The sequence below is a fragment of the Vulpes vulpes genome, chromosome 4 (genome assembly GCF_048418805.1).
Source record: "Vulpes vulpes isolate BD-2025 chromosome 4, VulVul3, whole genome shotgun sequence".
Taxonomy (NCBI): domain Eukaryota; kingdom Metazoa; phylum Chordata; class Mammalia; order Carnivora; family Canidae; genus Vulpes; species Vulpes vulpes.
The window spans coordinates 72,474,263-72,485,138 of record NC_132783.1 but is presented as its reverse complement, the minus strand read 5'-3'; the positions used below and the strand labels follow the sequence as shown (position 1 = coordinate 72,485,138).

The 10,876-nt window shown below is 40.0% G+C and overlaps 1 pseudogene; it reads left to right on the top strand.

Annotated features, from left to right (window-relative positions):
* Positions 1–41: 41 nt before the first annotated feature.
* Positions 42–141, top strand: LOC112931092 (U6 spliceosomal RNA; annotated as a pseudogene).
* Positions 142–10,876: the final 10,735 nt, after the last annotated feature.

The following is a 10,876-nucleotide window of genomic DNA, read 5'->3' as shown; positions in this document are numbered from 1 at the left end:
CCATGAACGCTACAAAGACCTGTCAGAAGAGCCAGATTAGGTGCTGGCTTGGACAGCAATGTGCTAAAATTGGAACAAAACAGATTAAGCTGGTCCCTGCGCAAAGATGATGCACAAATTCTTGAACTGTTCCATATACCAAAAAAAAAAAAAAAAAAAAAGACCCAGATTAGGATAAACAATGAGCTAATATATCACATGCATGTAAGTGTTTAGTACCTTTTTACACAGTGAGAAGCATCTGTCATCTGGCACCATTTGTGGTACCAACACATGGTCTTAACAATTTTGTGCTCCTAGGTGACAGAGCACTTGGGGTTCACATTGGAGGTAGGTAGTTGTGAAATCTCTGCCTGAACCTAAGAACTTGTAAAACTTACTTTTCAACACCCAAGTTCACATTTTAAATGAAAATTGACTACCCCAGAGAAGTACTCTAGGGAAGATGACTGTTCTCTGCCAGTTCAGGGTACTGATTTAATGAGTGCATGTAGATATTTCTCTCTGGGAGGCCTCAACAAGGCATTCATTTTATAGCACATAATAACAGCTTATAATTCATTATATCCATTTTACATTCAACATGAAGATCACAAGCTTCTATAGCTGTGATGCTAGATTTTTCATTTTAACTCAATTATCTTTGTTTTTAAACTTTAAGGGATTATTGTAAATTCATCCTAGCATCTTAGCAAATTCAGTTTATTAATTCTTTGGGCCAGCTTGAATTTAGGGTCTCTAAAGTACTTTATGGACAGAAAATTAATCAGATACAATTCTTGCTTAGACTTGGGGGTGGGAGAACACAGGATTAGAATTTTATGATGGTACTTACGTTGTAACTTACGCTATAAAGTGACATGAGAACAGAGAGAGGTAAATCACCAAATTCAAACAGACACTGGAGAAAGAACTGTGGAGTGGGGCTTCCAAACAGTAAGCATTGAAAATCTATCTGAATAATTCAGGGTGCCTCCAATTGTAGGGTACAGGGAGTCCACAGGCAGGCGACCATTGGAGGCTGCAGAGCCTCTGCGATGTGAAGCAGGGAAGGGAGTTTGGAATGAGAATCTTGAAGAGCCCTGAATAATGTCCTAAGGGGCTGCACAAGAGAAGTATTTTTTTTTTCTTTAGATTTTATTTATTTATTTGAGACCGAAAGAGGGGAAGATAGAGAAAGCGTGAGTTGGGAGAAGGGGCAGACTTCCTGTGGAGCAGGAAGCAGGCAATAGGGGGAGATCCTCCACCCTGGGGTCATGACCTGAGTCTAAGGCACATGCTTAACTGACTGAGCCACCCAAGTGCCCCAGAACTATTTTAGAACTATTCTCCAGGAGTTGTGAAAAAACAATGAAAGAAGAGAAGAAGAGAGGATGGAAAGGGCATGTGCTACAAAAAATGGCATATTTATATTTCAGAGAATTCCATTTAGAAAAAAAGGAAAAGATCAGTTGGCACTGCATATAAGCTTTTTTTTTTTTTTTTTTTTTTGGTATAAATATTGCAGGATACCTGGGTGGCTAGTGGTTGAGCATCCGCCTTTGGCTCAGGCCATGGTCTTGAGGTCCTGGGATAGAGTTCTGCATCGTGCTTCTCACAGGGAGCCTGCTTCTCTCTCTGCCTATGTCTCTGCTTCTCTCTGTGTGTCTCTCATGAATAAATAAAATCTTAAAAAAAAAAAAAGAAAGAAATATTGCTGTGGACTGAATTATGTCTCCCTCCATCCTAAATTCCTATATTGAAGCCCCACCCCTCAATGTGATTGTATTTGGAGATAAGGCATTTGGGAGGTAATTTGGTTTATTTATTTATTTTTTAAAGATTTTATTTATTTATTTGACAGAGAGAGAGAATGCAAGCAGGGGAGCAGCAGAAGGAGAGGGAAAAACAGGCTGTCCACTGAGCAAGGAAGCCCAACTAGGGGCTGGATAGCAGGACCTTGGGATCATGACCTGAGTCAAAGGTAGCTGCTTAACTGGCCGAGTCACCCAGGCACCCCAATAATTTGGTTATCTCATAAATGAGATCATGAGGGTGAAGGCCTCACTATGGGATTAGTACTCTTATTAGTTTCCTATTAGAAACTAGAGAGCTGGGTCACTCTCTCTCCACCTTGTTAGGACACGGTAGGAAGGTACCATCTATAAGCCAAGAAGCCTCACCACAACCCATCATGCCCCCACCTTAATCTTAGACTTCTAGCCTCCAGATCTGTGAGGAAATAAATTTCTGTTGTGTAAGCCATCCAGTTTATGCTATTTTGTTATGACAGCCCAAGCTGACTATACAGTATTTTTTCAGCTAAAAAAGTTAAGAAACATTTTCTTGTAGGGATCCCTGGGTGGCTCAGCGGTTTAGCACCTGCCTTTGGCCCAGGGCATGATCCTGGAGTCCCGGGATCAAGTCCCACGTCGGGCTCCCGGCATGGAGCCTGCTTCTCCCTCCTCCTGTGTCTCAGCCTCTCTCTCTCTCTCTCTCATAAATAAATAAATAAATAAATAAATAAATAAATAAATAAATCTTTAAAAAAAGAAAAGAGGGCAGCCCCGGTGGCCCAGCAGTTTAGCGCCGCCTTCAGACCGGGGCCTGACCCTGGGGACCCAGGATCAAGTCCCACATGGGTCTCCCTGCATGGAGCCTGGTTCTCCTTCTGCCTGTGTCTGCCTCTCTCTCTGTCTCCCATGAATAAATAAAATCTTTAAAAAAATAAAAATAAAAAAATAATAATAATAAAAGAAAAAAAGAAAAGAAAGAATCATTTGCTTGTAAATACATAAAATAGCCTGGAGGAAGATGGAACAAATAGCAATGTGCCTGGAGGAGGACTACCTGGGGCACAGAGGTAGAAAGGGAGACTTTCGTATCTTTTGAAGTTTGAACCATGTGAGTATATTACCTAGCCCAAAAATGGATGGATGGATGGATGGATGGATGGATGGATGAAAGAGGCCAAGGCCTCTTTTGCTACTGGATAAAATTCATAGAAATTGCTGAAAATTTTACTCAAAAGGAGAGTACTGATCTCCCTTTGCATAATTCAGAAAGTAAAGTGGTTGAAAAAAAGCAAGACATGAAGTTTTAAGATCTTTCAATTACACCTGAAAACATGGAACTATTATGGCTGTTCCTGAGTTAGGCATTTTTTCAAATTATGAAGGTGTTTTTTTGTAAAATGTTCAAACAATTTTATAATAAAAATTTGTCATATATACCTTCCATGCCCCCACCCTCATTCTTCCAACAAAAGAGACAGAAAGAGAAATCATGGTTAAGCTTTTGGCATCCATACTTTAAATGCACATGTGTCAACTTATCTTAATCTTTATTGGAAACTCAGGAACTGGGGATAGGGTATGGAGGAGAAATTCATTCATCAACCAATGAGGATCAAAGACAACAGGTGAACAGGTATGTGTCTCCCAGTGTAGGTGGGGAGCAGATGCTTACAGTGTAATAGGTAAAGGCTGCAGATGCTTATGGTGTAATAAATAAAGAGCATGGTGGTTACTAGGAGTAGTTGTGAGTGTAGTGGAGGGCAGAGGGGTCAGGCAAGGCTTTGTGGCAGAGGTAGGTTCTAAACTGAGTCTTGAGGAATAAAGAGTTTGCCAAGCAGACAAGGTCCACTGAGAAGAAATAATAAGTCATGTTTGATGAATAAAATTAATTCAGTATTCTTGGAACATAAATGGGTTTTGCGGGCTGGAGAAAGGATCAGAGAAATGATACTGTGGAGTTAAGCAATATCCATAGGACCTTTCAGATCCCACTAAAGGATTTGGATGAAGGATGGAATGTGTAAAAAAAAAAAAAAATGTGAGTGAGAGGGTGACATAGTCAGATGTGGGATTAGGAGTGAAAAGTCACTGCATAGGAGATCTGAGGAGGGACAATGAGGTAGCATCCAAGCCAGTAGACCAGCAGAGGGCTCTGCAACTATCCCAACAGGGGCTGAACTAGGGGAATGGTAGTCAGTTTGAAGAGGAGTAAATGATGATAAAATATTTTGAGGAACTCGAACTGTAAGCCCAGGATTGGATGTATTGACTAAGGGAGAAAGGGTCATCAGAGATGACTAGGATACATGTTTGACAATGGGCTGGTGCCACTACAGTTCTGGAGAGAGGCTAAGAGGCACTATGGCAGGGCAGGGGGTGGTGCTGGTTTGAGAATGTTGATTGTGAGGTACCAATATAACATCCATGTGGCCACAGATGGCCAAAGACAGATGTAGGTTCCATAAAACTTGAAGGATATGTCATTTGGGGCCCTTTTAAAGAAAAAAAGGGACCCCTGGGTGGCTCAGCTGTTGAGCATCTGCCTTTGGTTCAGGGCATGACCCTGGGGTCCCGGGATTGAGTCCCACATCAGTCTTCCTGCATGAAGCCTGCTTCTTCCTCTGCCTATGTCTCTCTCTCTCTCTCTCTCTCTCTCTCTCTGTCTCGCATGAGTAAATAATTTTTAAAAAACACTTTAAAATAATAATAAAAAATAATACATAAAATAAAAAAATAATAAAAAGAGACCTCCAGGGATGCCTGGATGGCTCAGCAGTTGAGCATGTGCCTTCGGCTCAGGGCATGATCCCAATGTCCCAGGATTGAGTCTCTGCCTCTCTCTCTGTGTCTCTCATGAATAAATAAATAAAATCATAAAAAAAAGAAAGAAAGAAAGAGAATGCTAGATTAAGTGTGATAGGGAATATAGTTCGAGAATAAGAAGTCATAAAATTACAAAAAATTTTTTTAAAGATTTTATTTATTTATTCATGAGAGACAGACAGAGGGAGAGAGAGAGAGAGAGAGAGAGAGGCAGAGACACAGGCAGAGGGAGAAGCAGGCTCCATGCAGGGAGCCCGACACAGGACTCGATCCTGGGACTCCAGGATTACGCACTGGGCCGAAGTCAGTGCTAAACCACTGAGCCACCCAGGCTGCCCAAATTACAAAATTGTTAAAGTTGAAATGTACCATAAAATCACAAAATTCATAGAAAATTATATTTTTATTAATTGCCTGGTTGCCTGACATATCCTTACAATGTATCCTATATTTTGGGGAGGCAATAATTTTTGGAATCCACATTTTTTAAAGATTTTATTTATTTATTCATGAGAGACACAGAGAGAGGCAGAGACATAGGCAGAGGGAGAAGCAGGCTCCATGCAGGGAGCCCCATGTGGGATTCGATCCCGGGATTCCCGGATCATGCCCTGAGCAGAAGGCAGATGCTCAACCACTGAGCCACCCAGGCATCCCTGGAATCCACATTTTAAATTCTTATTGGTTCTTTCAGCTGGCAAATTCTTTATCTTTGTCTCTATATGAATCACAATTTTGTAATATTTACTATGAAGAGAAAAAAAGATAATTCAGTCATTCCTTTAACATGGTTAATCTGAATTGGCTTGTTATGATTATGTCAAAAAAGTTTTTATGACTTCCTACCTCATTATTGATAACATCATGGTTAGATTTTTAGAATTTCCATCAAATTTGAGAAAACATTTAATCAAGTTTTTTCATATATGAGCTGTTTGTACAACTGCTCTAAGCTTATGCTCTACACAGTATTATGCTAAATTCTAATTTGTATGATCCTAAATTCCAGATTCCAAAAATTCTGTGATGCATTTATAATTGTTCATGCTGTGTTAATAAGCATATTCCTGACACAGGAGTTTAGTTCGGATGAGGTAATGATATAATTTTACACATCTGCTAATTGGAAGAATTTCCCACAGGTTAGCTTCTTCTCTGTTACCCACTACCTACTTACTTCCAGGTCAGATGAGATCGCTGACCCTATACCTTCTTTTCCACATACTGAGAGAATTCAGAGAATGGGTAGAAAGAGTATTTCCAGGAGCTGATGCTATATTAGGACTGCTGGTAATGACTTGGAAGTGCTGGGGATGAATAACTAGATACCACTAATCCTCAACTAAATGTGTCCTCAGCTCAACTTCCCCTGAGCTGAATCCCCACAGTGCTCTGGTTCCATCACTGTCGCTGGGCAGGTAGGGAAATGTGACTGGTGAGGAGTTGAACTGGAAAGAAATAACAGTCTTAAAGACCTGTGGCTAAGCGACCTTGTTTTAGGTATTTTTCAAAAACAGGTGATTATATGAACACCCCTCTTCAGAGCCTGGGAAGGGGCCTGTGCTAAGGCAGGATCCTGGTATTTAAGCTTCATTAGATTCACAGTGAGTCTGATAAACCGCAATTTTAAACATAATTGGAGCCAGAAGGAGTGATAGGGACTGTTGAGATGATCACGGGTATTGTTTTAGTTGAATCTCTGAGGTGTTTTTGATAATTTTTTTAATGGATTCCTTAAATTTTATCACATTCTGCTGATGCTTAAGATAGGCCCTTCTGCCAGAACTGAAAATTTACAGCAAGAAGTAATTCTTTAAGACTTTTATATTTGTAAAGTTGCCTCAGGGAACCAGGGCAATGGATTATGGCTGGATCCTTAGTAAGTTAAGGAATGAATATAAAAGTTCATTTTCTAATGATGTTAAAGAAACAAAAATTTAAAAAAAAAATTTCGTCTATTTATTCATGAGAGATACGGATAGAGAGGCAGAGACATAGGCAGAGGGAGAAACAGACTCACTGCAGAGAGCCAGATGTGGGACTGGATCCCAAGACTCCAGGATAACGCCCTCAGCCTCATTCGACCACTGAACCACCCAGGCATCCCAATGAAGTTCTAATTTAACTCAATAAACCATCACCTAGATGATACAGGCCTGAGGTTTCACATGGAATATTCTGCTTCATTTTAAATGTTTGCTATAATTGAGAGATTCCAAAGGACATGCTCCTACTGTTAAAATGATACAGATGAAACATAATTTACTCTTTCTTCAAAAATGAGATAGGCACTTTCAGGTACAACAGGAAATTAAACTCTTTCAGCTCCATTCACCAAATACCTGGCATTATTTGGGGGCTACTAAAGATACAAAGATGAATTAGCCTGTCTGTCCTCCTTGAGCTTGAAAGGAGAGGCCAAGATAAGAAAAACTCATCAAATGACTCTACTTCCTTTAGGCTAACTAGTTAAATATCTTCCCAGCTGATACTTAGAACCAAGTCCTGAAGGAATACAAAGTGAAATGATGTCACAGCCAGATAAGACAAAAAGGCAAAGATACCTGCTGTTTCAACAACATTTGGTAACTATATGGAGCCTTTATAATGTCCCAAGTGCTGGTTTAAATAATGGGCATAAACAAACAGGAATCGGACCCAAACCTGCCCTTCAAAGCTTCAGTGCCAAATGGGGAAACATGTAAAAAAAAATTCAAAGAGGAAAGTAGATTGTTTTATTCAACAGGACAAAGACAAAAACTTTCTTCTACTCCAGCGATCATATTGGAGTCTTTCCACAGCCAATCCCAAACCACAAACTCAAGATGTGAGGCAGGACCCTCAACTCTCTGGTCAACTAATCTTCGACAAAGCAGAAAAGAATATTCAATGGAAAAAAGACAGTCTCTTCAACAAGTGGTGTTGGGAAAATTGGAGAGCTGCATGCAGAGGGATAAAACTGGACCATTTCCTCATACCATATACAAAAATAGACTCAAAATGGATGAAAGACCTTAATGTGAGACAGGAATCCATCAAAATCCTAGAGAAGAATACAGGCAGCAACTTCTGTGACCTCGACCAGAGCAACTTCTTGCTAAGACATGTTTCCAAAGGCAACGGAAACAAAAGCAAAAATGAACTGTTGGGGCCTCATCAAGATAAAAAACTTTTGCACAGCAAAGGAAACCATTGACAAAAACCAAAGGACAACTAACAGAATGAGAGAAGATATTTGCAAATGCCTTACCAGATAAAGGGCTAGTATCCAAAACCTATAAGGAACTTATCAAACTCAACACACAAAGAACAAATAATTCAATCAGGAAGTGGGCAGAAGACATGAATAGACATTTCTCCAAAGAAGATATACAAATGGCAAATAGACACATGAAAAAATGCTCAGCATCACTTGGCATTGGGGAAATGCAAATCAAAATCACAATGAGGGATCCCTGGGTGGCGCAGCGGTTTGGCGCCTGCCTTTGGCCCAGGGCGCGATCCTGGAGACTCGGGATCGAGTCCCACGTCGGGTTCCCGGTGCATGGAGCCTGCTTCTCCCTCTGCCTGTGTCTCTGCCTCTCTCTCTCTCTGTGACTATAATACATAAATAAAAAAAAATTAAAAAAAAAAAAAAAAACAAAAAAAAAAAAACAAAATCACAATGAGATAGAATGTCACATTGGTCAGAATTAACAAATCAGAAAATGACAGATATTGGCTAGGATGCAGAGAAAGGGGAACCCTCGTACACTGTTGGTGAGAAAGCAAGCTGGTGCAGCCACTCTGGAAAACAGTATGGAGCTTCCTCAAGAAATTGAAAATGGAGCTACCCTATGACCCAGTAATTGCACTACTAGGTATTTACCCCAAAGATACAAATGTTTAATCTGAAGGGGCATCTGCACTTCACTGTTTATAGCAGCAATGTTCACAATACCCCCAAACTGTGGAAAGAGCCCAGATGTCCATCAGACAGATGAATGGATAAAGATGTGGTATATACATACAGTAGAGAAAGACAATTATCATATAATTTCACCCGTATGTGGAATTTAAGAAACAAAACAAAGGAGCATAGGGGAAGGGAGGGAAAAATAAAACAAGAGGAAATCAGAGAGATAGACAAACCATAAGAGACTCTTTCTTTCTTTTTTTTTTTTTTTAAGAGACTCTTAATCATAGGAAACAATCTGAGGGTTGCTGGAGTGGAGAGGGGTAGGGAAGGGGATAACTGGGTGATGGGCATTAAGGAGGCCACGTGATGTAATGAGTACTGTGTGTTATATAAGATTGATGAATCACTGAACTCTACCTCTGAAATAATAATACACTATATGTTAATTGAATTTAAAATTTTAAAAATGGTGGCCAAAAAAAAAAAAAATACAAGGTAGGAAGAGAACCATTGAAGCTCTGTTGTCCCAACAAAAAGCCCTCCAGTAATAGCTATAGCTATACCATCACAGTAGTTAAAAGTTCAGGATCATTGGGGCACTGAGTGGCTCAGTTGGTAAAGCAGCCAGCTCTTGACTTCAGCTCAGGTCATGATCTCAGAGTGCTGAGACTGAGCCCCACATCAGGCTCCCTGCTCAATGGGAGTCAGAGCCTATTTGAGATTCTCACTCTCCTCTGGCCCTCCCTTGCTTGTGTGTTCTCTCTCTCTCTCTCTCTCTCTGTCTCTCAAAAAAAAAAAAAAAAAAGTTCAGGATTGAGACTATGTGACCTCAAGTCCTTTCAAATTCTGGTTCTCCCTGTAAATTTATCTGTGGCTTTGAGCTAATCACTTTATTTCTTTGTGCTTCATTTAACTCAAATGAAGATATTAATAGTACCTGGTTGTGTCGTTTTGAATATAAAATGAGGTAATACATCTAACATTTCCTTAGATCAGTGCATAACCCACACTAAGCACTTCACACATGTGATTTTTCCTAATCATATCGATCACTCTCTATCACAAAAATTGCTCTGGTGGTGAATAGTGGGACAGAAACTTGAATACACTGCTGTGGGTCACAGGAGCCGGGGCGAAGCGGGGGAAACTCTGGAGGAGGCAGATAAGAAAGACTTCATTAATGCTATGACCCTTGTGTTGGGTCGGGAAGGAAACCTGATGTTATCCATTTAAATGGGAATTGAAGGAGAGGAGCCCGGCCAGAAGGCCAGAACATTGGGAAGGAAACAGCATATGCAACAGACAGCACAGTGGCAAAGAGGCATGCAAGGTTGATGAAGGGAGCCTGGTAAAGCTGAACAAAGAGAGCATTTGAACTAATTCTTGAAATATAAGCCCAACTTTGGCAAAGAGAAATGGAAAAAGAATGTTTGTGGGAATTATTAAGCGGGAGACATTCTAGGCAGAAAGACGAAAAACGGGGCAGGTTTGGAGAACATCTGGCAGTGGGATTTGGCAGGAATGTAAAGTGGGATAGGAAGTAAAGAGAAGAGGAGAAAGAAGAGTTAGATTCCTATTGTGAAGAGTTTTAGAAGTCACTGTGGGGCAGTTTACCTACAGTACTTCAAACAATCCAAAAGGAAGGACTAAAGTTTTTTTTATTTGAGCAGGGGCATGATAGATCGCATTTTCTATTTAAACAGATTAATCCGGCAGTACTATAGAGAGAGGATGAATATGGGAAGAAAGAGGTGCAAGAATGCCAGCAGAAAGTTAATCCCCAACACCCCCCTTCCCCGGAGTTTATCATATCTACTGCTGGGATCAACTCTATAAAGCTGAAATTTATAAATCTCTATATACGTGGTGTATTAGTAATCTAGAGGCAATGCTATTAAGGATATTATGACAATGATTCCACTAGAGGGTAGTAGAGACAAATTGGTAAAATAGGTGAAGCTGTCTAATCCCTACTTGCTACGAACCTAGTATTTTTCTTCTTGTCTATATTTTGTAATGGTTGCAGCTTAATTCAGTTATCCCACGACTGAGAAAAATATGACAAGTACATTTAGTGGGTTGTAGCTCTAGACAAGTTAATAAATTCAATATGTCTATTCTCAGAAGGCAATAAAGCTGAAATGGCCAAACCAGAAAACCAATTGGCATTTAGCCTTTTTACAATAACCAATATCTCATTATGGCCTTGAATGGAAACTCTTCTTTTAAAGTGAACCCTGAACAGTACAAACAAGTCTGTTAATTGATTATGCTAAAAAAAAAGATGACAATGATGAAGAAGACAAAAGTATGATTGGTATAGTTAAATTCGATATGTACTCTTGGTTAGATAATTTAAGTTGAAAAAAGCGTATCTTTG